Source organism: Bubalus bubalis, chromosome 12, assembly GCF_019923935.1.
Source record: "Bubalus bubalis isolate 160015118507 breed Murrah chromosome 12, NDDB_SH_1, whole genome shotgun sequence".
Lineage (NCBI taxonomy): Eukaryota > Metazoa > Chordata > Mammalia > Artiodactyla > Bovidae > Bubalus > Bubalus bubalis.
The window spans coordinates 96,877,095-96,904,482 of NC_059168.1; the positions used below are offsets into that span (position 1 = coordinate 96,877,095).

A 27,388-nucleotide genomic window follows, 5' to 3' on the forward strand; every position below is an offset into this window, starting at 1 on the left:
AGGCATGAAATATGACTTTTGCACCACACTCTTTGGCATATGTTTTTCTTTTCCAGGATATTTTTCAGGCTATCTCTGAGCCTCGCTGCTGTTCATTATTTCTGCCATAGGTCTAAAGTTGCCGGTCCCGCACTGAGCGCAGCCAAGGGGGTGGGGAGTGGGAATGACACGTCTCCGCTCACAATGCAAATTGCTTCTGATTATTGAGCTTTGAATGTTTTCCTCCATCATGTTTTTATTAAAAACTCCAGCATATTTACGCTCAATGGTGTCTTCAATTAGGATTTTTTTTTTTTAAGCCAGGGGTTCCCCTTTCTATAGCCGTATGTAAAGAAAATAGTTGTTATGACCGCAAAATTACCGTCCAAACCTGGTTTTAGTAAATCTGGCCCTGCTTTGACAAGCCCAGTGGGCTTGGAGCTTTTTTTCCCTAAGTGTTCCAGCTGCTGGGGAAACAGACAGGGAGGAAGCCCACAGAAGCCTCTGTTCTGCAGGGTACTCGTTGCGCCTCTCAGGGGCGAACACTTCCCAAGTTTGGGAGCTGCAGAAGGGGGTCTGGCTGCAGGGGGCTGGCTGATGGGCAGACCCAGGCCAGCAGCACACAACCTCAGCAGCAACAGTACTAATCATGGCCGATGCTTGTTGAGGGGCCATGGTTTGTCAGGTTCTGCTCTAAAGGGTGGGTGTCCCAGGTGGCTAGTGGTAAAGAATCTGCCTGCAGATGCAGGAGCTGCGAGTTCGATCCCTGGGTCACGAAGATCACCTCGGGGAGGAAATGGCAGCCCACTCCAATATTCCTGCCTGGAAGCCTGTGGACAAACCCTTGGACAGAGGAGCCTGGTGGGCTGCAGGCCACAGGGCCACAAAGAGTCAGACACCTGAGCAACTGAGCGCGAACGCGTGCTCTAAGGGGTGCTCTTATCATTTATCTCGCTTTCAGATAAGGCAAGAGGCACCGAGGAGTTGAGTGACTTACCCAGGATCACACAGATAGTAAGTGGAACTGGGATTGGAGCCCAGGCATTCTGGCAGGAGAAAACTTTCAGCCATCCCATAGGAGGCAAATTCCAGCCCCTTGGGTTCTGTACCCTCGTGGTGGCCTGGCACCAAACTTCACATTATTCGTTGAATGAACACTTTATAATTCAAGGCCAGTGCTCACGGTGTGCTGCCTGTGGGAAGGGTTTCATGGGGATTCGCTCATCGAATCTTCTCACCACCCTGGGGCAGGTATTGTCATCTCCCATTTTGCAACTTTGACCTGAGAGGTGCAGTGATTTTCCCATGCAGCTTCAGGTGGCAGTGATAAAAGCTACCATGTATTCTGGGCATCTGTTATGTCCAGGCTCAGGGCTAAGCCCTCGGCACCCCACATCTTAGCAAGAGTTCTGAAAAGCTCAGTTGTTGACCCAGATTTCCAGGTGACAGACCTGGGGCTCAGAGAGGTGAAGACACATCCCCAGAGTCACACAGCCAGCATGGAGCTGCACCAGCATCTGTAGGTGCCAAGACTGGACCATTCCTCAGCCTCGAGGGGCTCGGGGTTGGGGGAGCCCTGGGACCAGCCTTCATGGTGGGTCTCACTTGGGATGAATAACTGTCCTGGCAGGAGGCAGGACATATTTTGGAACTGACCGGAGGAGCATGTCTGTGTCCAGCCTTGTGCAGAGTGGTCATGGCATCATCCCATCCTAGCCTCCCCTTGCAGATGGGGAAGGCAATCACACAGAAGCTGTGTGACTCACCCTGGGTCACACAGCTAGTGAGCAGCTAATGAGATCCCCGCTCCAGTGTTCTGGCTTTGGGGTGGTGTTTCTCAGACATTCTGACTCATCATTACTGTCATTGACATCATGCGTGACCATCCTGAGTGCCTTCTGAGTGCTTCGCAAATACACAGTGACAGCAGGGTGGTTCCCAGAGGGAGGGTGCTTTTCCCAGTGTCACCCTGCAAGATACAGCCGGCCAGGGTGTGCCCGCCTACTCAGGGACAGGGGACAGGGGAGCAGGGGCCAGCCGCTCCCTAGTGGATGAGAGAGGTGGATGGGAGCCCTGCCAGCTCTCCCAGGGCTGCCTTGACTCCTGCCCTGCCTTCCGGGCTCCGGCTGCCGGTACGGCAGCTCCGGGCAGGCTCTGTCTGCCCTTTGAAGGGGGACAGCCTCCTGAGCCTGTCACTTTGAACTGCAGAGGAGCCTGCGGTGAGGGCCTGGCGCCCTCCCACGTGCCCCCACCCGCCCACCCCTCCAGGTCTGGTTCCAGTCGGCAGGCCTGGAGCCGGAGGGGCGGGCAGGGCGACGGCCCCCCTGTGGGATGTCAGCCTGATAAGTGAGTAGCGGCAGACCCCTGGAGGAAGATGGAGCAGACCGCCCACTGGTCCAACTGTCCCACGTGGTGAGAGTTCAAGCCGGTCACCGAGGTGGCATCCTCCACAGACAGGCCCTGGTGACTGCAGAGAAACATCTCCCCAAACATCAAAGATTTAAATTAAAATAACAGTAATGATCGTAATAATAATGATAACTTACAAAAGGAAACCTCTCACCCTGGGGCACAGGGAGTATCATGGCTTCATCCACGTGCTCTGTTTGGAGATTGCTTGGCGGCAGGAAGTCAGCAGGGCTGGTAGGTAAGAGACGGGTGCACTTGGGCAGCTTGTTACCAGGAACACAGCTGGGGGCCTTTTAGTTGTTCAGCCAGGTCCTGGCTAAACTGGGCCAGGATGGGGCAGAACCACCCTACCCTCTCAGAGCTCCTGGGTAAATTGGTATGGTGGGGGTGGGACAGAGTTCAGCAGAAATCATGCTTGCACAGTCCTTATGCCTGGGAATGCTGGCCTCTTCTCTGATTTTGTGACCCCAGAACTGATTCCTTGGGAGGCCAAGAACTTCTCCAGATTCTTAGGTAGAGAGAGAAAAGATGCCAGTGCTTTGGAGCTGCAGGGTTTGGAGTTTGACCTAGGCTCTGCCACTTCCTGGCTTTGTGACCTTGGGTTAGGTGCTTTACCTGTCTGTGCCTCAGTTCCCCCGGGGCTTCCCAGGTGGCACTAGTGGTAAAGAACTCGTCTACTCATGCAGGAGACCTGGGTTCGATCCCTGGGTTGGGAAGATTCCCCTGGAGGAGGAAATGGCAACCCACTCCAGTATTCTTGCCTGCAGAATTCTATGGACAGAGGAGCCTGGAAGGCTACAGTCCACGGGGTTGCAAAGATTCAGACATGACTGAAGTGACTTAGCACGCAGGCACGCAGGCCTCAGTTCCCTCAAAGTCTGTTGAGACCCAAACACCTGCCTCAGGGTAATGATGAAATTCAAAGGCAAAAGCGGGTGAAAGGGTCAAGGTTATGTGTATGGCTTTTGCTGATATTGTTACTGATGCTCCCATAGTCCTTTGCGTTGGGTCTGAACAGGCACCTGGCTCTGGTTATATGTGTCAGGCAGGCTCTTTGCCAGGCTTCTTGGCGTGCATCGTGCCTCGGCTAGAACAGGGCATGGTGCATATAGTAGGTGTCCAGTTAGGACTGAAAGAATGTATGAAGCGATAGTTTATGGCTGGGCTGACTCACCTGGATTCCAGGCTCAGCCTCTTTCTAGCTGTGTGACCTTTGGTGAGTTCCTCAGCTACTCTGAGCCTCAGTTCCCTTGTTGCTAAAACAGGGATAATAAAAAAGCCTAGCTTCTCAGGTTGTTGTGTTAAATGAGATGATGCATACAGAGAACCATACTGGTAGATGTGAGCTTTTTTTGTTGTTGAGAACGGGCCATGAGCAGGGGTCTGGTTAATCACTCAAGACAGAGTCTGTGTGCAGGGTTATCCTGGAGGGTTTGTAGAGGGCATTCCAGGTAGGGGCACTAAGAGCAGGAACAGTAGGGGTTAAAGTGGTGGGCCGAGAACAGTGGGCTGAGACAGTGAGTCTGGCTGGAGGGATTGCCTGGGGACTGCTGGGACATGGGGCTGCAGAGTGGGGTAGGGGCCAGTAGCTATGCAATGGGGTGTGGATTTATCCTGCGGGCAGGAGGGAGCCATTGAAGGTTATTGGATGGGGGAGTGACAGGGCTGGAGAGGCACTTTATGGAGATGACATTGGCGGCGTCTGCACAGGATTGGAAACTGGAGACAGGCAGGAGGAGGCGAGGGCAGTGGCAGGGACTAGAGACAGGACAGGTTCATGCCAACTTGAGGCAGCGCTGAGGGCCAAGGGGAGGGGGTGGGGCAAAGGGAGAGTCAAGGGGGCCTGGGGCTTGGAGCTGGGGTGACTGGAAACCCCAGATTCTGAGCACTCTGGGCTGGACACAGCAAGAATGAACCACTTGGCTGGGTGCTGGCCAGATCCAGCTTCATGGGCAGGTTGACTGTTCAGTCACACTGGGCCTTCCCCTTAGAAGAGCTCTTGTACTCAGTTTAATGCTCTACCATCACCCTCTTGAAATTCTTAATGTGTTTTGAACAAGTGCCCTGTATTTGCATTTTGTGCTGGGCCCTGCAAAATTATGTAGCTGATCGCAGTCCCTGAGTCTCAGGCTCTGGGCTCTTGGAATGGAGGCCTGGGAGAGCTCAAGCTGGAACCAGGCCTGCAGGAATTAAAGAGACCTGCCTGTCTACCACAGAGCTGAGGCTTGTCCTCAGGTGGCTTCTTCCTCCTGGCTTGGCCTTCAGAGCCTTCCTAGGTCAGTTTAATGCTCTGCCATCACCCTACCTATTCTGGTATCCTCTGAGCTCAGCCACCAGCTCACCTGCTGTTCCCCACACAGACCCTTGTCCACATCCAGGTCTTACTCAGTCTGTACTGGTGGCCTCAGGCTCTGTCCCCTGGCTTCTATCGTTCTGTCTTCTCCAGGGAAAGTCCTCTGAAGGCCTGGCATAGGAGTCGTCAGTGCCACACAGTGTCCCTGGCTCTCCACCCTTCCCTCCTCCCCACTGAGGCTTGGGTCAGTCTTGCAGTGCTTCATAAACATGCAGATTCCTGCTCTAACCCTCAGGGTGACGCTGTGAATCTGCATTCCCAGCTGGTCCCCAGGGCTGCCTGTACACACTGGGGTAAGAACCTCTGCCCCAGGTAACCCCAAGCCCAGCACAGGGCCTGGTCCTGGCTAGATGCTCTGTGTACTGAGTGAATGAGCTGTGGTTGTCTCGTCCTCTTGATGTACGCAGCCTCCCTGGGGCCTGCGTGGAATGGCATTAGTGGGTGGCTCTGGGTGGTGGTGGGATGGAGCAAGTGTGGGTCTGAGGAGGGTTGAGAGAACACGTGAGCCATCCTGGGGACTGTGGCTGGGCCAGGGTTCTTCCTCTCTCCGTGAAGCCTTCTGGGTGTCGGGTATGCCCTCTAGGAGACAGAAGGTAGGCAGGACCCTTCCCCTCCCGCTCCTCCTAGAGGGCTGTCTGTTCCCGGTGTGGTTCCCTATGTGCGTAATCACTTTGTTTCTTTATACTGTATAGGCACTGAGTTAAGGACTCACGCTATTTCATTAAACCCATACAAGTGCATGAAGCAGGGTCTGTTATTATTCCCATTTCAGAGATGTGGAAACTGAGGCACAAGAAGGGAATGTCAGCTGTCCAAGGCCATACAGCGTAGCTCAGCCTTTCCACCATTTGGCCTCTGAGACATCTGATCTCCCTGTGGCTCCTGTCCATGATGTCCCAGGAGAGCAAGTGTTCAGTGAGTATTTGGGGAAGGGAGGGAGAGTAGAAGGAAGCCCAGCCTAGCCTCCCTGCCCCTATCTAACTGGAAGGACTCCTGCTCCAGGCAGGGCTGGAACCCAGGGTGAGCTGAAACGTCGCAGCCCGGTGCGTGTAGGGATGGAGAGCATGAAGAGCTCAGAGGAGAGCAGCTGGCAGGTGGGACAGGCTGTGCAGGTACATTCAGAAAACTCTGTGCTGGAGGACCAAGGCCAGGCAAGCCTCTTTGCCCAGTGGTGCCAGGGCTCTGCCAAGAGACCCGGGTGAATCCGTTCCAAAGATGGCATTCTATGGATAAAGAAGATGTGGTACCTATATACCATGGACATAGGTATGCTGCTGCTGCTGCTGCTGCTGCTAAGTTGCTTCAGTTGTGTCCGACTCTGTGTGACCCCATAGACGGCAGCCCACCAGGCTCAGCCATCCCTGGGATTCTCCAGGCAAGAACACTGGAGTGGGTTGCCATTTCCTTCTCCAATGCATGCAAGTGAAAGGTGAAAGTGAAGTCGCTCAGTTGTGTCTGACTCTTAGCGACCCCATGGATTGCAGCCTACCAGGCTCCTCTGTTCATGGGATTCTCCAGGCAAGAGTACTGGAGTGGGGTGCCATTGCCTTCTCTGGATATAGGTATATAATATAGTAATAATATAATATTACTCAGCCATTAAAAAGGAAGGAAATGCCATTTGCCACAACATGGATGGACCTAGAGATTGCCATACAGAGTGAAGTAAGTCAGACAGAGAAGGAGAAATATCGTATGACATCCCTTATATATGGAATCTAAAAAGAAATGATGCAAATGAACTTACTTACAAAATAGAAGCAGTCTCACAGACTTAGAGAATGAACTTATGGGTTGCTGGGGGAAGGACAGTCTGAAGAGATAGTTAGGGAGTTCAGGATGGATGTGTATACACTGCTATATTTAAAATGGATCAATGGAGAGGTGGCAGGAACTAAAGCTTTCAAGTCCCTGCTTCCACTGAGTTCATATTCTGATAGAAAATGCAAATAAATGTGTTAAAAGGAAAAACCAAGGAGAGTAAGGGGGACAGGAGTCCCCCTTAGTCCCCCAACAAGGACCTGCTGTGTAGCACATGGAATTTTGCTCAATGTTATGTAGCAGCCTGGATGGGAGGGGAATTTGGGGGAGAATGGATATATGTATACATGTGGCTGAGTCCCTTTGCTTTCTACTTGAAACTATCACAACATTGTTAATCACTTATACCCCAATACAAAATCAAAAGTTTGGAAAAAAACAAAAATGGCATCCCAGAATCTTGAGTGGAGCCCCCTTGATGCCAGGCCCATGTAGGGCTGGGAAGGTCTGAGGAGCAAGACAGATGCAAGTCTTGCCCTTGGGCGGCTGGGGGGTGGGGGTCATGATCCAGGAGGCAGACAGCATGGAGGAGACCCAGCTAGACGGGCCCTGAGGAACTAAGTTGGGTGGGTTCCAGCCAAGAGAAGACAGGTGCCAGGAGCAGGCCTGGCACATAGTAGGTGCTCAGAGACCTTCCCCATGACATTTCTCAGTTGTCCACCTACTGCAACAGCCCCCTTAATTGATACCCCAGAGGACAAGGCTCCAGGCCCTCCCTAAAGCCATGACTATGAGCTGCTGTCTTGAATGAGTCCTTTGATTTTTCTGAACCTCAGTTTCCTTAACTGTAAAATGGGTACAACTATTCCTCCTCTCCAGGTCACTGGAAAGATTAACCATAGGAGGATGTGAAGCTCTTAGCACAAAGCTCATCACTCAAAAATAGAGGGACTTCCTTGGTGGTCCAGTGGCTAAGACTTTGAGCTCCCCGTGCAGGGGGCCCAGGTTCAATTCCTGATCAGGGAACTAGATCCCACAAGCCACAACTAAGTATTCACATGCTGTAACTAAAGATCCTGCTGCCGCAGCAAAGATCGAAGACCCCAGATGCCACAGCTAAGACCCAGCACAGCCAAATAAATAAATATTAAAAAAAAAAAAAAAAAAGACCAAGGTATAAACGTTAAAAAAAAAATAGAACAAAGAAATGTTTCTTTTACAACTATTGTGGTGGTCATTGTTATTTTTGTTATTAATAAGAATTCGAATAAAATAAACCACAGGAAGGCCAGTCCACACCCTCTGAACCCTCCAGGGACTGACTTAGCTCCCTTTCTCCCCTCCCTCGCACCTCCTCAGGGCCAGCCTGGTCCCCCATTTCTGCCTCCACCCTTACCCCCACCCCTGCACAGGAGCAGAGGTGACTCAGCTGGCCCCCCCTTGCTTGTGCTCCAGCCTCTCAGGGACAGAGTAGGGGGTGGAGAAAGGGGGGGATGGTGGGCATCATTTAATCCTATGGGTGGAGGGCTGTGATGAGGGGAGGGTCCTTAGGGAAAGGGCATCTGGAGGAAGGGGTGGGGAATGCTGCCTGGGGAGGCGGGAAGCTTTACTAAGCGGGGAATATTTGGACAGAACTGGGAGAGGCAGGAGGGAGTGCTTTCCAGGCTCAGGGAATGGTGAGAGCCAAGGCCTGGATACGTGGAAGACTGTGGCCTGTTAGGAGAAGCAGTGTCCCCTCCTTCCGCTTCCCTTCCTGCTCTGTCCCAGGCTGTCCTTCCCTTAGATCAATGCGGTCTGGCCGATTTGATTCAAGGTCTAGCACCCACTACATGCCAGGCTCTGGCCTAGCTTGTCACATATACCTGTGAAGCCCTCTGACACACCTGACAGGTCGGTGTGATTATCATGCCCATTTTACAGATAAAGAGGCTGAGGCCCCGATGTGATAGGCAACTTGCCCAAGGCCACACAGCTGCATCACAACCAGATCTGACTGCAGCCCCTGCCCCTCCATCACCCCTCCCACTCCCCTTTTAGTGAACAGCTTGCCATCCACTTGCTCATTGCCCACACCCTCATGTCACCTGGGGCTCATACACAGAGGGTATGAACTCTTGGGACTGGGGAGATTGGGAGCAGGTATGGCGGAAGTGGACACACAGGAAGTGTGTGTCTGAAAACCCACTTGCAGGCAGAAGAGATGCTGGAGTAAGGGTGCTCCAGGGTGAGGGGACTACTTGGGCAGAGGCAGAGGCCGGCAAGCCCCGGCCATACCAATAATTCTGTGCACATAGCTGATGACACGACCCAAGCGCCCTGACCTTGGAGGTTCAAAGGAGTGAGTGTGTTTCAGAGCCTGGTGCTCCTTATCTTGGTCTCATCCCTTTCTGCCATTTAACTCAAGTTCCTTCGCCTATGAATGGGGCAATCTAAAACCCCAAATCAGGATTTTCAGCAAATGAAGAAATGGTAGCTGCTATTTTTAAAGTAGTAATAATAACAGTAATAACAATAATGATAATAATAGTAATGAAAGTCTCAGAACATTACAGCTGAGGAAATTGGAGCTCAGAGAGGTTAAGTAGCTGCTCTGAGGTCACCCAGCTAAGGAAGTGGGTGGTTTGGATTCAGGTCTGAGGGCTGTACCTCTTGGTGCTGTGGGCTGCTGCTTCCCCAGGGAAGGGAGGGGAGGTGAGCCAAGGCCTGATTTGAACCCAGGCAGTCTGAGCCAGTACCTGCCCTGTGGGCTGCCAGCCTCTTGGTGGTGGACAGAGAGGCATTTCACGCCTATGGCCCAGGAACAGGTGCAGGAGATGAGGAGTTTGGAAAAGACTCTGATGGAAGAAGCGTGGGACACTGTGGACCCTGGGGAAAGGGCTCCTCTCCAAGACTAGGGCGCGTGGAGGAGGACTTCCTGGAGGAAGAGCTGTCCACACTGAGAGCTGAGGGATTATCAAGCTAAAGAGAGGAGGGGAGCAGCTTTGGGGCATCTGGAGGCGGGCCGTGGTTGGGGTGCAGGGAGAGGTCAGATCACACAGAGTTTTGAAGGCCATGCTGGGAGTCTGGCCTTTACTCTGGGGGCCACTGGATTCAAGGCAGGAAGGATTCAAGGCAGGGCGGTGTCCTGGTCATATCTGAGTGATGAAATTCACTCTGATACTGTGGATTGCAGGGGGAGCAGAGGGAGGGCAGAGAGGAAGTTGTACACATGGAGAGGGGGCCCTGCAAGGCGTTGTTCACCTGTGCACACCTGAATGCACATGGCTGTAAGCACAGGTGGGTGCTGGCATCTGTGTCCGTGTCACGGGACTTGAGCTCCATGAGGGCCTGGCCCGCGGTGGGGACTCAGTGAGTACGTCAGCAGGCACTGGACACACCCACGTGTGTGTGCATGTACCTGGCATCCATCTGTGTAAGTCCATCAGTGACGGTGGTGTGTCCCTGTGTGTTTCCAAGGGTGTTTGTGTGTGTGCACACATGGCAGGTTGTGGGGTGGCAGCTCTGTCCAACCATGCTGTCCGGGAGAGGCCCATCCAGCCTTGGGCCGGCCCAGCCCGCGTGGATACCACCCAGTCTCAACACCCTGGCCGGAGGCTATCAGCTCCTCCTCCGCTGAGCTTTAGTGCCTTGTCATCTGAGGGGGTTATCGCTGCTGTAAATCATCCCCCGAATAGTTTAATCACCACCGAAGTACCTGCCTGGCTCCCTGCAGCTGAGCTGATGGCAGGCGGGTGGCGGGTGGCGGGCGCAGCGCTCTGGAACAGACAGCATCTGGAGAGGCAAGCCCTGAGCCTCCTTGGGGACCCTGGCTGATTCTCCCACATCTGAATGCCCGTGCATATGGAGGGCGGGCAGCAGGGAGGGACAGTGCCTGTGTCGGTGTGTGTGTCAGTGTATGTGCACATGTGTGTCCCTGCGTGGGCCGCTGTGTGCCTGGGCGTGCCGCGCTGCAGGTGTGTGTGCGCCTGACATCAATCCTCTGCCTGCAACCGAGCGTGCCTGCCTGTCACCATGTCAGTGAGCACGGGTGTCAGGATGCACACGCACATTTTTACCTGTCTGCCTGTGTCTGTGTGTGTCAGCATGGGAGGGTGTGCTGCTGCGTGTGTGTGTGGACACTAGTACTTCCATGACGGAAGGGTGTGTGCACATGTCGCGTGTGGGGAGGTCATGTGTGGGTGTGAGTGTTGGCCCCTGTAGGCTGATACGGCAGGGCCTGGGGAGGGTGGACACACGTGTCAGTGAGGGCACTGGTGTGTGCACGCCTGTGTGCACGTGTGTCTGGACACAGGGAATGGGTGTGATGGGTGGAGAAGCAGATGGCCCCTCCTGGTCTGTGACGTCCATGGCCACGGCTCAGAGAGCCCAGCCCAGGTGTGGGCAAGAATTTCCTCTCACCTTCATCATGGTCAAGAGGGTGGAGGGCGGGGTGTGATGAAGGATGAGACTCTGGGGCCGCGGGCAGCAGCGGCAGGCAAGCGCCCTCCAGACTCCCTTCCCAGGTGGGAACAGTCAGCAGCTCCTCCCCTTCCTCCTCCCCTGCCCCCTCCTCCTCTCATCTCCCTCCTCCCTCTTCTCAGGTGCTGAGCCCAGGCTTAGCTCCAGGCCAAAAGGTGTGGATACCGGGAGAGGTCAGACCCAGACCCTGGGAGGAGACAGACGCTCCCGGCTCCTCTTCCATGGCCCTGACCAGGGGTCTGCTTTGGGCCTGTGGTCAAGGACTTTCATCAGGGTGCCCAGGCTGGCGCCGCAGGGCCTGGAAGCACACAGAGAAGGGGTCACACGGCCTGTGCCCAGGCAGGGGGCAGGCGGGCAAGTTGCTAGAAGCCCAGGCAGGCCTCTGTGGGTGTCCCTGGCAGGCGGGGCACGGCAGGTGTGCACCAGCGGATGTGTCCCGGTGGGTGTGTCCTCACAAGTGTGTCCCAGCCCGTGGTTCGCCAACAGGTGTGCCCTGACAGGTGTGCCCTGCCCCCAGTTTCCCTGGGAGGAGCCAGGGGAGCCGGCTGCTGGGCCTGCAAGAGTGGCTGAGCCTCCAGGGCTCCCGGTATCACCCCCTCCCTACCCCCTCCTGCGGGGAGGCCAGGACCCTCCCGCCGCTGCTGCCCCCCGCCCCCGGCCGCCGGCGGCCTGGCCACCCCAGGGAGCTGACCCCGACCCCACTCGGCCCCCCACATCCCAGCTCAGGGGCTCACAAAGGGAGAGAAGAGAAGAGAAAAATCGCAGAGATTTGTCTTGTCTGGGGCTGACAGCGGAGCGAGTGATTGCCAGGCCCGCTTGGCAGTTTTTAATCATTTTATCTCTGTTCTCGGCTCTCCGGGGAGACAGCCAGTGCTTAGCAGTCTGCTCAGAAAGACCTCGGGGCGCGTGGCGCAGCGGCGGCTCCGAGCTCCCATTATTAGCTGTGCTCTTCGGAGCGCGCTCCGATCTCTCCCGGGGGAGCCGGTGAAAAATTAACACGGGCCGGCGGCGCGGGCGCCCGATGTAACTGTAATTACTCCATTGATATTCCTCACACAATAGCGCTGTCATCAGTCATTTACATAAACTTTCTCTCTGCGAAGACGGGCGGAGGTGCCTAATCCTATTGGGTGCTTCCACTGCATGCATTATACATGGCAGGGGGGCCCCTAGGTGCGGAGGGGAGGGGAGAGAGAGGAGGGAGGGTCGTAGGAGAGTAGAGGAAGGGACTGGGAGGGGCCGGGAGGAGAGGAGAGGAAGGGCCAGAGCCTTGGGAAAGAAGTGGAAGGCAGGGAACCAGCAGGAGAGCCGGGGACCGGATGGGCGGGGCAGTGGCCAGAGCCACAAGCCACACCCTGCAGGGGGCGGGGTCCCGGTGGGCTGGAGCCCAGTGGGGCTAGGGTCCCGCTTTGCCTGATGAGGGTCCCACTGAATCCGGAGCCCTCCCGCCAGAGTCGGGCAGACGAGGCTCTGTTGTGTCGGGGTTGGGGGAGGGAGGGAAGGTGGACCCGATCCCCCCCAGGGATCCCCAACAAAGCCTGTGCCCCGATTCGGGAACCATTCCCCACTTCCTTACCCACCGGGAGGGCCAAGCCCTAAACCCTGCTGGGCATCTGGGCTCAAGCTGGAGGCTCTTCAGCTCCTAAGGAGTTAAAAACCTCCCTGGAAATTACCCCTGTAATGACCTAATTAAAGACTTCAGGGCCACCTACTCCAGGGTGAAAGCTAATAACACCCTCCCAACAATAATAATCCTGGTGGAGCCCCCTCCCTCCACCCCGTTATTGCAGCAGCCTCAGCCCCCCTTTCCACCACCCCCACCTGACTCCCCCCTCCTCTGGTCCTGCCTGCGCAAGCTGGTGGTGTCTGGGGGCGGGCCAGGGGCTGAGCCCCCAGCTGGGCAGGGAAGGGCTCAGGATGGGACCAAGGGGAGAGGCCTGGGATAGTCAAATTTCCATTGCTGAATATTTAATGAAGCCCAGCACAGTTTATTTGGTTGGCCTGTCGATTTTTATTCTTCTGTCAATAGCTTCTCATATGTGGGGCTGTAATGATCTTTAGCAGGGCCTCTCCAGGGACGGCTGCCACTAAATGCAATTATGGATTTTATACCTCAATGTGTTTGATATTTCCACTGATCTAATTTGCAGCCTGGTAGTTTATTGTTTGGCATTTTAATGGCGTTCAAATGCTATGGGAAATTTGATTTCTTTTTATAATTCCTCCTTAACGCAGTTAATGCGGGTGGCGGGTTGGCCCAGATTTTTACAGCCCAATGTATAGAAAGAAGAGAGAAAAAAAGATCACACCCTGTATACACTTAAGGATGTGTCCATTGAAGGATGTGCTCCCTTTGAGGAGTAGGGCCCAGGTGCCTACCTGCCTTGGGGTGGAGACCTCTGTTGGCTGGTGTAGGGAGCTGGGACTGAGATGCAGGGAAGCTGGTGTGACTCATTGCTCCTACACGCAGTTCCTTGCTCCCTCTGAGCCCCATGGTCTGCTGGCCTTGTCCCGAGACCTCTGCAAGTGGCTTTCAGGTCATTGCCCTGCTCAGTTCTGAGCAGCTGCAGAGTCAGAGAGGCCAGCCCTCCCACTGCCACCAGTTTTTGTGGCCTGCATCTGAGGACAGGGGCTACACCCAGTCCTGGGCCTTTGAGACCAGGGGTGATTTTGTGACCTGCCTGTCATCGGTGTGACACGTCCTCATGGGGCCTCAGTCACATTCACCAAATGTGTCCACTTCCAAGTCCCGGGTCAGGGCGGTCCCCACTTCTGCCCCCCATGCACATCTCCTTCCTGGCCTGCTCGGGAAGGCTAAGTGTGGGGGTGTGGCCAGGATGGGCCCTGGCTGCTCCGTGTCCCAGACCTGGGTTCCTAGAGGCCGTGCTGGTTCTTTCCTAGGCTGGACTGGAACAGAGAGGAAGCCAAGGTCCACAGAGCTGGGTGGAGGACCCCCGCCTCCTTGGGGCAGCCTCCCTGAGCAGAGCCACTTTATTTCCTGACAGTGAGTCCATCTGCCAGGCTCTGGCCACGAGGGACCTTCTGCCCTTGATTAGTGGGGTATGCCCGTGGAGGACACTGGGTCGCTGTGGCCCCGCCCATGGAGGACAGCTTGGGCCAGTCCACCAGCAGTTGCTCTCGATTTTCTAAGACACCTTCTGGGGAAAAGGGTCCAGAAAGGCTCAGGAATTTCTTCCAAGTGGCCTGCCTGGAAGCGAGCGAGGCAATGGTCCACGGCAGGTAAACTGAGTTCCTGTGTCTCGGGCAGCCTGGCCTGGGGAGCAGTGAGGGAACTCAGCCTCAGGCCTTCCAGGAGGGTCTGTCTGGTATTCCTGCGGCCTGCAGACCCCATGTTCTGGTTTGGAGGATGCCCTTTCCTGGCACAAGTGGGCCTGGAGTCCAGTTGCTGGGGATGCAGAGTGAATCCGGCCGCCTTTTACCGGACACCCACTGTGTGCCGAGCAGAGTGCTGAGCACTTGGCATACGTCATCTTGTCACAGCCCCAGGAAATGCAGGTACCATTGTTATCCCCATTTCACAGAGACATAGACTGAGGCTCTAGGAATTTCACAACACCTGCCTGAGACCATAGTAATGGCGGGGCCAGAACAGGAAGCCAGATGTGAGTAGCTTCAGAGGTGATGCTCTTGACCACGTGTCTCATAGTACAGCGGTCCCCAATCATTTGGGCACCAGGGACCAGTTTCATGGGAGACAATTTTTTCCATGGACCAGGAGTGGTGGGGGGAGATGTTTAGGGATGATTCAAGACCATAACTGGCTTTCCCGGTGGCTTAGCAGTAAAGAATCCTTTTGCAATGCAGGAAACACAGGAGATGGAGATTCAATCAGTGGGTCAGAAAGATCGCCTGGAGAAGAGCATGGCAACCCACTCCAGTATTCTTGCCTGGGAAGTCCCATGGACAGAGGAGCCTGGTGGGCTGCAGTCCATATGCAGGGTCACAAAGAAACACGACTGAAGCAACGAAGCATGCATGCGCTCATAAGAGCATCGCATTTATTGTGCTCTTTTATTTCTAATTGAACACCACTGCTGATCTGACAGGAGGTGCCGGTCTGCGCCCAGAGGTTGGAGACCCCTGTATTACATTCTTCCCAGGGCCAGGCTTAGCGTGCCTGCGTAGGGAGAGATGTCACCCCCTAGCTGGGGTCCACCTCTTCCTCACCTCCTCCTCCTGCTCGTCCTCCTCAGCAGAGCTGACCCTAGTTTCTGTCCCTGTGCCTGGCTACCCCCATAACCCACAGGGCTGCTGGCTCAGGCACAGTGGGTGGGTTCTGTCTTGAGAAGTTTTGTACCTTCCGGAAAGGAATGGCTGTCCTTCCCTCCTGGGGGATTCTAACCCCCCACCTCCCCCAGGTTTCTGCTGTGTCCAGTCCATCTTCTGCACAGCTGCTGTTCACAGTACTAGCCCTGCCAGCCTCTTGGCCTCTTAAATGTAAGCCATCGCAGTAAGAGCTCACACTCATGAACCCCTACTCCGGACCAGGCCCTGGGTGAGCACTTCTCACACATTCTCGTGCAACTCCATGAGGCAGGGACCATGGTTATTTCCATTTTACAGATGAGGAAACTGAGGATTAGAGAGGACACATTCCTGTTAGGGGACTAGTATAACTCAAAGCTTCCCTCTCCAACACCCCCCACAATTAGAACAATTAATTATATTACTCCATTGCTTTCTTGTGTGTCTCATGCCACCTAATGCCATGGCAATTTGTGTTCACGTGGTGCTAGTGGTAAAGAACCCCCCTGCCAATGCAGGAGACAGAAGAGACACGGGTTTAATCCCTAGGTCTGAACAATCCCCTGGAGGAGGGCATGGCAGCCCACTCCAGTATTCTTGCCTGGGAAATCCCATGGACAGAGGAACCTGGTGGGCTTGGTCTGTGGGGTCTCAAAGAGTTGGACATGACTGAAGTGCCTTAGCATGCGTGTGTCTCCAGCCAGCCTGGGAGGCCCAACAGGCCGGGGCAGGGTCAGTCCTATTCATAGTCTGTCTGTTGCTATAACAGGGCCTGGCAACCCCCAGACACCAGAAAGCTTGTTGAACAAATGCACGAATGAACAAGTAAAGGCCCAGAGCCCGTACTCCTGACCTCTCCTTACAGGCTTTCTAAGATCTCCTGGCACCTTCAGGAGAGATCCCAGTCTGGGTACCAGGTGCCACGATTTCCCTACCCCTTAGGTCCCACTGCCAGCCCCTCAGCCCCACTCCAGATGCCCAGTTTTCACCTCCAAGCCTCACTTTCCCCAGACACTCATCTCTCCATGTGCCTCTGTGCCCGGGTCCACACCGTCCTCTCCATCAAACAGCTTCCCCTCCCTTCACCAGGCAGACTTCACTCATCCTCATCCTGCACCACCCAGCTCTGGGGCCAGCACCCGCCCCCCCCCCCCACCTGGCGGTCTCTGCAGTGCCCTGCAAGGCTGCCCTGCCTGCACCCCTGCTGCCCCAGCCCTCATCACATGGCTCTGCCAGTGTCCCCTGCTGCCCTCGCATTGCTTGGAGAGAGAGTCTCCCACGACCGCACAGGCACAGGGGAGGGTCTGCTGAATGAACGAATAAAACAGGGAAAACAAGGAGAAGGAGCACTTCTTCTGTGGGTCATCTCAGGCAACTCCCCTGCCCAGGCTGGAGGTTGACAACACATTGGCCCCCTGCTCGCCTAAAAACTCCTGCCCTGGGATGGAAGGTAAAATGGATTGAAACTCTGTTGGCCTCCAGTGTGGACAGGACACTATCAGTCAGTGATGGATAGCAGCCCCGCTTTGGCCTCACCCTGTCCTTAGAGCTGAGTGTTAAGTGGGCTCCCCCCCTTCCCAGTCCCAATCAGTAGTGAAATCAGACCTGAGTAATCTGATGTTCCACTTAGGAAAGAAAACAGGATTCCCCAGGTGGAGAGGAGGCTGAGGCCTGGTGGGCAGTGGAGGACAGCCTGCTAGCATCAGCGTCAGCCATCAGGGGCCTGATAAGATCTTCACAGCTTGTTATCCTGGGTCAGGCTGCCTTGTGTGCTTGGCTTGGGGGAGCTCTCCAGGTAGCTGGATCTGCTCTCTGTACATAACCCACCTGAGGAGGGCTGCAGGGGCTGTGTGTACGTGTGGAGACAGCTGCAAGAGAAACTGGGTCCCAAGGGTTCTGTCTGTCCCCAGAAGCACCAGCTTTTCATCCTTGAGCCTTCAACTGCATCTCATAACAGAGCCCAAGAGAAGGGGTGAATGCCCGCAGTGCGGTTCGGTGGGGTCAGTGTGAGCCTAGCTCAGTCACTCACCAGCAGTATGCCCTTGAGAAAATCACATACCCTTTCTGAACTGCAATTGCTACTCTGTAACTGGGGAGTACAATTCCTACTCCTGGGTTGTGGAGCAGACTTAGTGACATCTTGTTTAACCCTGACACAGCTAAACAAAATGTAGGTGACCAAGCCACTCATTGGCCAAATCAGGCCACTTTCAGAGTGAAAGGGGAGGTTATTAATAATTGTGTTGGAACCACAGGTATACACCAGGACCCTCCCAGGAATCCTGGGATATATGGTCACCTGTCAGTAAAATGGGCTTTCCTGGTACCTCAGCTGGTAAAGAATCTGCCTGCAATGCAGGAGACCCCAGTTCAATTCCTGGGTCGGAAAGGTCCCCTCAAGAAGGGATAGGCTACCCATTCCAGTATTCTTGCATTTCCCTCGTAGCTCAGATGGTAAAGAATCCACCTGCAATGCAGGAGACCTGGGTTCGATCCCTGGGTTGGGGATATCCTCTGGAGGAAGCCATTACAACCCACTCCAGTATTCTTGCCTGAAAAATCCCCATGGACCAAGAAGCCTGGCGAGCTACATACAGTCCATGGGGTCACCAAGAGTTGGACACAACTGAGCGACTAAGCACAACATCAGTAAAGCACTTTTCAGGGATCAGGGCCATGGTATCTCAAAGTATGCCATTAGGCTCCCATATCATTCCCTAGAGCTTATTGGCAAAGGGCTCCTGGGATCAGCTGAAAACAATACTCTGTAACAATGATGGAGCACTTAATGCATGCCAGTCACCATGCTGTCTCATGGGATAGTCACAATAACCTGATGAGATCGGTACCACTTTTATGCCCACTTTACAGATGAGGAAACTGAGGCTCAAAGGGGTCATGTGACTTGCCAAGGTCTCACAGCCAGGAAGGAGCAGGACCAGGGCCTGCAAGGAGGTCTGGTTGACTCCCAAGGTGAAAATGTGACCAGTGGACTGCACTGCCCGTGATCCCACCAGGTCTGCCCAAGCAGCCGAGGGGAGAGGAGGTTGGACTGATAAAGGGCCATCTGGAGGCCAGGTGGGAGCCATCTCGCCCTGCCAGGTAACTGGGCTGCCAGCTCTTGGGCCTGCACGGGCCTCCCCAGGCCCTCGGTGTCCTGCCAGCAGGGCATCTGCAGAGCTGGTTTCCCGGCTGGAGGGTCTCCCCCATCAGCTCAGCAGCTGTCAGGATTAAAGAATGAGATGGGGAGAGAAATCTATAAACTGCGGTTTTGAAAAACCTGTTTGTTGGGCGAGCTATTGATTGACTGGAAGGAAGCCTCCTCCCAAGTCACCATTTAAACTTAACGGGCTACAGAGGATGGTGGGTCAACCGGGTCAGGCGCAGAGAACGGGGAGGGAGGTGGTAATTTCCCCCTGCCCCAGCCTAGTCCCCTCCCCAGAATAACTTGCTTGGGTTCCCTGGGGGTAGGGATGCCCCTGCAGCCTTAGGACAGCTGTCTTTGGGGATCAGTTGTTCCCTACACAGGAGGCTCCCTGCTTCCACTGCCTACATCACAGGATGGTGCTTGACCTGGGCAGGGGTAGGGCCCTCGCTGAGACAGGGCAGGAGAAAGAGGGGCTTTGCCCTTCAGCTGAACTGAATGAGAATCCTATTGTGCCCCTCCCCAGGCCTCAGATTCCCTTTCTGTAAAATGGGACCACGACCCACCATGCAGGGCACTGGGTGACTTAGATGCGTGCCCAGCTGGGCTCAATGCGGAGGGCGAACGGTTCCAGGCGCATCTTCCTGAGTCAGGTGGAGAACGGGTAGGGGGTTTCACTTGGGATTCTCTGGATCAAGAGAGGCCCTTTCAGCAGCTGAGTTCCTCAGAATCCCTGCCAAGAGCTGACAAGGACGGGGGCTGGAGGGTTCTCCTGCCCCCCCAGCCCACCTGCTGTCAGTCACCCCCCAAAGAGGCGATCTGCCCCCCTTTCCCACCTGCCGCCAGCAGCAGCAGGCATCCGCCCTTGTTGCATTCTTCCGACTCGCTCCTGATTTGTGTTCATGTGGTTGGGTCGCCCCCCACCCCCCTGGAGGTCCTGCTGAAGAGCCTTCCTCAGATCAGGGAGGCCACCTGTCAAACAGACCTCCCCCTGCCACAACCAGCTGGCGCCTTTCTCCAGAACTAGCACCTGACCCTGGGCAGACCCCTCCCTGGCACCACCTCTGGGCCCCGTTGGCCTTGTGGAAGAACACAGGGAGGACCCTGGACCTGGATGCTGTCCTTGGGGAGCCCTTGTCTGACTGGGGAGAGGGATGGACACTGGTGACACCAAACCTGGGGTGGTCCCTGCTGTGCTTGAGGGATGTCCTGAGGCCCTGCAGGGAGCAGAACCCCTTCTAACCCAGCCCTCCCACACAGGTATACGCAGGCTGAATTTCAACCCACTCACCCCTCTCAGGAGCATCTTGTTCAGTGAACAACCTACACAAGCATACAGAGCAGCCTGGGTGATCCATGGAGGCAAAGTCCATAGGCAAGGCAATTACATAGACTCTTTGAGTCAGAGATGGCACTCCCAAGGCTGAAAGGTGGAAGAGTTGTGCTTCCCAGAGCCCTTGAACCCGCAGAGGGGAAGGCAGGGGATGGTGTTGGTGGAGAATGGCTCCAAGGGGACCTGGAGGGAAAGTGGGCTTGTCCTTGGAATCCTCAGATGCCATGGTGAAGCATTGGATTTGACTCTAGAGTCCAGAGGGGGGTTTGAGCAAGGGAGCAGTAGTGCCCAGCTGCTTCAAGGAGGGTGTGCTGATGAGGGAGGAGGGTTAGGGAAACACTAGTCCTGGGATGGGAGTCCCACGAGGGCAGGGTTTGCCCTGGCTTGTTCTGCAGGTAATACTGTCCTTGGAGCCCAATAGGCACTCGTTAAGTATTTCCTGAGAGAATTTTTGACCCAGAAGACAGCGTTAGAATCTTGGCTCAGTTCTTGTCATTTGAAGCCAAAGATTCCTGGCTTCTTGGGAGTGCTACCAGGGCAAACCATGGGGCTGAATTCTCATCTCCTTTTGAATAGAAGAAGAGACCCTCAGTTTGCTCCCCTGTGATGTGGGGTGAGGCCCCAGAGTCGAATGTGGGTGTTGAGAGGAATGTCTGAGTGCCTAGAAAAGCATAAAAGAATACTGACCCCTCTTATCTCATTTGTCCATTCTCCCACCCACTCACCCACCTGTCCATCTACCCATCTGCCCATCCATCCATCTATTTATCCATCCATCTGTTCATCCATCCATCCAATCACTCAACCACCTACCTATCCATCTACCCATCTGTCCATCTGTTTGTCCTCTGTCCATCCTTCCATCCATCCATCCATCCATCCATGCACCCACTCACCTATCCATCCATATATTATTTACTGAGAGTCCACTCTACACCAGATTCCATGTTAGACAAAGACATGGGAGTGAAATCTACATGCATAGTCTGCCCTCGTGGACTCAGTCCAGTGGGGGACACAGACAAGTCGTCAGGTGACTAGGTGTAGCAGTATCCAGTCCCATGAGGCCAGGGCCAGTATGGACATCTGTTAGGACAAGTCTCTTGGCTGCTGGGTTCCATTTTGGGGAGATGAGCAGAGTCCAGCCCTTAGAGCTGGCGTCCCCAGAATCAAACTCTTGGTCCAGTCCACACATAATTCTTGAGCTCCTCCCCTGTGCCAGACCTTGCTCTAGTGCCAGGACACTGCAGGCAAGGTCCCTGCCCTTGGAGCAGGGGGTGTGGGGCACATGCTCACGCCTTGTGCTGGTTCTGCAATTGCTGAGGTGAACTGAACAAAGTCATGGGCTACGGGGGGACACAGACAGACTGACAGCCCTGATAGCTCCAAATCAAGGTTTGGGGTTTGCTAAGAGGGCAAGCACGTTTTACTTTGCTGGATCAGAGAGGGTCTAGGTAAGAGGGAACAAATGAACTTACTCTATTGAACAAATATCGTTTTAGCTTTATTATTATCATCATCATCAAAGTATTACTATCATCACCAAAGTGATACATGCTAGGGAAAAGTCAAATATAGAATGTCTAAACAAAGAAGTGTAAGCCCTCTCCCCACCCTCTGCCCCCTCCCCTTGGAGATCAACTCCTTTAGAGGTGGGACCAGTTCCTCCAGACACTGCTCCACAGTTACATTCAGTTCTGCATGCAAGACTGGGACAGGGTAGAATCGTGCTGCACACACTCTTTGGCAACTTGCATTTGTCACTTACTGGGCAGTTCCTTTCCTGTCGGTGCCCCCTCGTCCCTGTGCGCTGGCCCAGAGTCCCTTTGCGTGCATGCATGCTTAGTCATTCAGTCGTGTCTGACTCTTGCGACCCCATGGACTGTAGCCCGCCAGGCTCCTCTGTCCATGGGATTTTTCAGGCAAGAATACTGGAGTGGGTTGCCATTTCCTCCTCTGGGGGTGGGGATCTTCCTTACTCAGGGATCAAACCTACGTCTCCTGTGTCTCCTGCATTCCAGGTAGATTCTTTACCCACTTAGCCATTGGGAAAGCTCCTAGAGTCCCTTTAACCAGCCCCTAATGATTAACAAGTGGTTTGCATCCAGTTTTCCCTATTACAAACACTGCCATGGTGAGCATCCCTGCACAACAGCTTTGCACAGTTGCAGGAGTGAATTTGGCTGTGAGTTGGGAGAGTAGGGGACCACCAGGTGGACTGGAGGGGAAAGGCAAACACCCATAAATGTGGAGAGGCTTCTACCTGGTCCGAGAACTGGTCAGTGTCTCCGGGGGGGTGCCTGGTAGGGGAGGATCCCTGATCTGACTGATCCGCTCAGAAAGCCGCATTGGGAGGAGGCAGAGCTTGGGACGCCTGCTCGGGACTCTCCAGCTTCTGCCCCTGCATGGGGATGCCAGGTTCTCAGGGAAGTCCAGAGATCTCATGCAGCCTCAGGCCTAGCCTCACAAGCCCATGCTCTGTCCTTCGGAGCGGCCAGTCCAGGGCAGTCTTGGGAATGGACTTGCTGAGTTCCTGGGGACACAGACTTCTCTCCCCAGAGAGCCAGTAGCTGCCTCCCCCTCCATCCTGCTGTCTCCAGGGAGCTGTCATCCCCATCCTCCCCTGCCTGCTCTCCTGACCCTGACAGCTCCTTGGGCGATGGGAAAGGCAGCTTTCCAGCACGTGGCCCTGACGCGGTGCTGTGTGCATTTCTGTTTTTTCCGCATGTTGTGAAATTCATAAAGCCTGGTAATGACTTCCTTGCTGTACTGGGTAAAGAGAAGGAAAGGGGGGGAAAAAATAGAAAAAGGCCCTTGAAGAAAAATGAACCATGGCAGGCATGGACTCCATTTGTAACAATATGGAAATTGATTGTTGAGTCAGAGGAATATTTTGTAGTTTGCTTAGCTGTGCTCAGCACTAATAGCCGGGAACATTAGCGAACCCAGGGAATGAGTTATGGGCACATTAAGGAGGCCTCGAGGCTCCCATGCCTCCCTCGAAGGCAGGTCCCAGCCCCCCTCGATTCTGCCCACCGCCATGGGCACTAGCTCCTTTCTCCCCTGGGAAGACCGGACAGGTCTGCGACTCCTTCTTGAGGAGGAACACAGGGCCATCTGGTAGGGTGGTGGGGGCTGGGCTTGGGTTCAAATCTGAACGCCTCTCGCTTGTTTGCTGTGTTACCTTGGGCCGCTGACTTGACCTCTCTCAGTCTTAGTTTCTTCTCATCCATAAAATGATGTTCATCATCCCTCACTTAGGGAGTGTGGGGAAAATAATGAATTTGAAGCCAGGAGCTCAGGGACGGGCAGGGCGGTGGCTCAGCCAGCCAGGGGCTCAGATGCGGAAGGGGGTGACTGTCCAGCTAAAGATGATGCTGGACTCAGTGGAGAGATGCTGAGTGGCCAGTGGAGGCCCTGGGAGGGAGCCACCAGGCTGCACAGGACCGTGAGGAGGCTGCAACCATAGCGATGGGGAGAAATCGGGTGGAGGGGGGCGTGACTTCCAGCCCCCTCTACACATCAGCAACTTCCCGATCCGGAGCTCCCTGCCAAGACAGAGCGTCAGACTTCTTGACTTCCTCACATGAGGGTCTGCAGGGCCCTGAGACACTACTGACCCTGAAGTCGTGGTCCCCACCCTGACCCATCGACCCCTCTTTACCGCCTCGGCAAGAGGCAACCGTCGTCTTGTCCTGGTGCTCAGGTCAGGCTCCTTGATGCCTCCTTCTCCCTCACCTCCTCCATCCCTGCCGTCTGCCCTCCTGACTGTCATTCAGACCTCTGCCCTTCTCCCTGTCCCCTTGGCCACCCCCGGCCCAGGCCTTCCTTCTTTCTTCCCACCCCGGACAGCTGCCTCAGCCCCTCTGCCTGCCAGCTGCTCCCCTCTGCCCCGAAGCATGCTTTTTAAAATGTCATCTGACTTTATCACTCCCTCGCTTAAAACCCAAGTCCCTTCCAGAGACCTTCTGGGAACCCCCTACAGGCATTCACCTGCTATACCTCCCTGTGTCCCCTGCCAACTCCCCTCCTGTGTATACTCTGGCACCAGGGTTCTCAAACCAGACGAGGTGTCAGAACCACCGCTCCACCCCCCACTACCCCGCCTAGGACTTGTTAAAATAACCACAAACCATAGTTTGTACAAACTACCAACAAGCTAGTGTGTTAAAACACTTCCCCAGGGTTTCTGATCCAATACATTGGGGGTGGGGCCTGAGGATTTTGCATTTCTAATAAGGTTCCAGGCCTCCAGGCTGTGGTCACTGTTCTGGAAACTTCACCCTGAGAACCACTGTTCTAGGCACATTTTGTTTTTTTTTTCAGTTGTTCTCAAACATCAGGTTCATTCTCGACTCCAAAGGTCTGCACCTGCCGTGTCTGCCAATGAGACTGTTCTTTCTTCCTCTTCTCAGACTGGTGAGCCCCAGTCCATCTTCTCTCCGTGTCCCCAGGCAGAGGTCCACCATGAGCCCCTCTTTCACAGCAGCCTTTATCCTTGTTGGTCCGCACAGCAGGAGCTCTTGTCTGACTGCCTCTGAGTCTCCAGGAGGGCCAGGCCTCAGATAACGGGCTTTCTGCTTTCTGCCCTGCTCAAGCGTCAGAGCAGCTTGTGCTAGCAGGTCAAGCACAGAACCTGGCTTCCAGGGGGACAGGCTGTGTGTGGGGGACGCGGACCCTGGTCAGCCCTCCTAGAACCCAGAGGGCGCAGAGGCCTCTGGGAAGACAAGGCCAGAGCCGCAACGCGGACCGGTCAGCTGAGAGGCAGGCAGGGCTCCGGGGGACAGCCCAGTGTTTTGTTTTAATCACGAACGAGATACTGACGTACGCCTCCCCAGGGGACAGTGAGGGGGAGACCGGCCCCGCCGGCTGTGGAGGCGCTTCTGCAAACAGTGAGGAAAACCCAAGTCAGCATCGGCGGGGGAGAGAGGGCCAGCGGTCCTGGAAAGAGAACATTCCTTACGCCAGGAAGGCAGCGGGAAAGCCCCGACACGGCCCTGCGGCGCGGCCTCCTGGCTGACTGCTCGGCTGCCCAGCGCTCGGGCCTGGCCTGGCACGCCCGAGGGGTCCCCAGAGCAGTGTGGCCGCTGGCTTCTTGAGGGGGCCCCGTTGGGAGCCACCATGCAGTTGGAAGCTGTGGCTGCAGCGAAACTTCCAGCGCATCCTTTTCCGTGGGTGCCCTGGGCGGCCCTCCGCGGGCGGGGAAACTGCTCACCATACCTATTTTAAACACCAGTGTGATGGTTTATGGCCCATCGAGGGATAATTACGGAGTGCAGAACCCGGCTTTTATGGCCCCTCCTCCCCGGGGCGCACTTAGAGAACAGTATGTGTCATGTAGCCAATTTAGATAATGATTCTGATAAAGATAAACGGAATTGTTTATTATAAGTAATTGGGTCTGCTAAGGCCCAGATGAGGTGGGGGTGGGGAGGATGCACTCAGATGTGGGGACATGGGGACAGGGGCCCGGATGGGGCTCCAGGGCGGAGACAGACCTGCTCCCCTCTCCTTGTATCTGTGCATGTCTCTCTGTCTCCCCTTCTCTGCTCTCCTTTCTTCGTCACCTCTGGGGCCTGAATGGATGGATCCTCCTCCATCTGTATCCTGGGCAGAGGCTGCTCCTGGGCAGAAATAAATCATGGGGTTTTCTGTCGAGTCAGCTGAGCAGGGAGGCACCTGGAGGGAAGGCTGGGAGGATCAGGAGAGGCTTCAGACCCGCCTTGGGCTCCAGGGCAGCCCCAGCCTGTTGGCCACAGACCCCGTGCAGGTCCCTGGACCCCTGAGGGCTACTGTCCTGCCGGCAGCTGGCAGGTGTGAAGAGAGGGTGCAGGGAACTGGGGGCAACCCGGAGCTGAGCGGCAGCGCTGTCTCAAGGGGGACAGTGGCCCCCTGGTGGGGGTCTTTGTGAAAGATAAACAAAACGAAGGCCCTTCCAGCCCAGCCCCACCCTGCAACACACACACACCTGAGACCTCTAATTATGCCGCAGCCCCGGGCAGGCCGTGGGAATGCTGCCCCTTTAACCTGCTCGCCTGACCCCTCTCCCCCAGGCCCGTCCTGGGTCTCAGTGCCTGGCTGTGTGGGGCGGGGCGGGGTGGGAGTTGGGGACGGGATCCTGAAGACCCAGCTTCTGAAAGATGAAGGCTCAGAGATTAGAGCTCAGAGAACAGGGCCGAGTTCCCCAGGTCTCTGAGATGAGGACCCACAAAGCCAGGCCCTGAGCTGAGGGTTTAACAAGCCCAGGTGCACACCCACAGGTCCGGCAGACCAGCCCCCTTAGGGGTGGGGCAGGGACCTACAAGCCAGGGTCTTAGATAGATCCCACAATGTAGTTTGAATGGGAAACTGCAGAAGCAAGGCATGAGCTTAGGGGACCCCACAAAATAGGGGAATCCTATAAACCAGGGCCCTTGAGGAAAAAAAAAAAAACAAAGCCGTAAGCCAGGGTGCCTTAAGCTTGGGGGTCCCCGAGAGCCAAGACCCTTGAGGCAGGGTCCTCACCACAGAGCCCCCCTCCCAGTGGCCCATCAGACCCAGGTGTAAGGGGCCCCAGCTAGGTTGCCCGAGGCTGCAGCTCCCCCGGATTGAAACCCAAACCGGAGGAGCGGCCTGTCACCTGCCTGTGATCCTCGCATGATTGAGAGGGGGGGCAGGGGCTGCAGGCCCGCAGGCAGCTCCTCTGCGGGGAGCAGCGGCGCAGCAGGAGTCTGAGGAAAGAGCAGGGGGATTTCTCTTTCTTCCCCTTGCGCTTATCTGATCACAGCCCAGGGGAGGGCTCCGGTTCAAAGGCAGTGTCCTTATCAGCTGGGATTTGTTTGGGGCGTGATAACTGCACCTGGCAGGGAAGCCGTCCTGCAGGTGGGAGGGGGGCGGGCAGGCAGCCTGGGAGGGTCTGGGCTTCAGGGTTGCGCGGGTCCCCATTGCTTCTCTGTGAGTGTGCACACATCTTTCCGCACCGACTCTCTGCATGAGCATGTCGGCGTGCCCTGTGCGTCTCCCTGTCTCTGTGCGTGCGCCACACGGCTGTGCTGGGTTCTGTGCACGTCTCCCGCCCATGCGTGACTTTGTGCACGCGGGTGGGCACGGTGCGGACCTGCTCTGCACAGACCACAAAAAGAAGGGGCTCAGGTCTGTGCCTGGGACCGGGCTTCCCCAGTGATGCTGGTCCTTGCCCGTCCGCACCCTCCCGTGGGAACCAGGGGGTGGGTAGGTAAGTGGCACCCCAGGTCACACAGATACAACGAGGACAGGGGGAGTGAGGAGGCACACAATGCTGAGGTGTGGCCCTGGACACGCTTATGGAGAAGAAAGAACCCCAGGGAGAGGCCAAATCAGGTGAGGGAGACGGTCCAGCCCGGGGCCAGGGAAGACTGAAGAGCGAAACCAGCTGCAGGGCCAGGGTGCCTAAAGGCAGGGACAGAGCAGGGGGCCCAAGGGTGTCATGGGGCCTGGGTCCTTTTGTGCTAGGAGTTGAGTTCGCTTGAGACCCATCCCCCATCCCAAGCCCCTGATTCCCTGGTTTGGGTTTTATTTCTTTAAAGTAGATATTTTTAAATTAATTTTTTATTTTGAGATAATCGTAGAATCACAGGCAGTTGTGAGAAATAACACGGAGCGATCCCTCGTACCCTTTACTCAGTTTCCCCCAGTGGTGACATCTGAAGTACAGCCTCTCGACTCA

The 27,388-nt window shown here is 55.4% G+C and overlaps 1 protein-coding gene and 1 long non-coding RNA gene across 3 annotated transcripts in view; one reads left to right on the plus strand and one right to left on the minus strand.

Moving 5' to 3' along the window:
* LMX1B (LIM homeobox transcription factor 1 beta) overlaps nt 1-27,388 on the plus strand; it is an 87,288-nt gene that overhangs the window by 14,485 nt on the left and 45,415 nt on the right. The gene's annotated exons all lie outside the window — the stretch shown is intronic.
* Nucleotides 24,319-25,984, minus strand: LOC123328652. The gene is made up of 3 exons (XR_006543624.1): nt 25,673-25,984; nt 25,203-25,328; nt 24,319-24,924 (listed from the first exon to the last, which is right to left on the minus strand). It is a non-coding gene; the product is annotated as an uncharacterized LOC123328652 (long non-coding RNA).